We start from the raw sequence: 857 nt of genomic DNA on the forward strand, positions 1-857 counted from the left end.
TTCATTTCATTATTATGTTGTCATTCTCAAATATTTACACTTTCCTATTTCAGTACCATACTTGATTTTCATTTTTGCATTTCCTCTCACTGCAGATTCAATATCCAATTAACACAATTTCATTAATCCTATAGTTCACTGCAGTATTACACAATGATATGGTAATGTTACATACTAATTGTTTTTATTCTTCATATAGTTTCATATTTGCTTTTTTGCTATGATTATTTGCAGGACATTATAGAAATGCCCTCTTTTTACCACCGACAATGGGCACCAGAATACCCTAAGTTTGTCAACTTTAGATATGATGGAACAATATACCAAATCAGGCTAAGGTAGCATCGGGCAAAAGTCTACTTTGTGGAAGGGATGAAAGAATTCAGAAAAGATTTATCAATTTTTGAATCTGTGATGATTAAATTCTTGGCATGCAACAACAAATCCATGTTTGATCTTTATTTCGTTCCCTCACTGGAATGCCATACTTGCGGAAGGTCAGAAGTTATGTCAAGACAACAAACATATTTGGACAATTGAAATCACACAATCAATGCTTGGTGCACCAGGACCACTGGTAACAATGAAAACCTCTTCAATGTTGCTTATTAATTCAGGCTTATATATCATGTTGTTTTTTTCCCATGCTGAGACTCCCCAACTATGCCATGACACATGTAAATGCCTGCGGTCAACACATGACCATTCTCAGAAGATTTGGACCTCCATTACAGTGGAATGTTGTCGTGGTTAATGGTGGAGTTGGGCGCAAATATGTTGTACAACCATGGTACCAATTCCTTGCAGAGAATGATTTCTCTCACGGTGATGAAGTCTCCTTCATATTATAGGACTAT

Source organism: Glycine max, chromosome 9, assembly GCF_000004515.6.
Source record: "Glycine max cultivar Williams 82 chromosome 9, Glycine_max_v4.0, whole genome shotgun sequence".
NCBI lineage: Eukaryota > Viridiplantae > Streptophyta > Magnoliopsida > Fabales > Fabaceae > Glycine > Glycine max.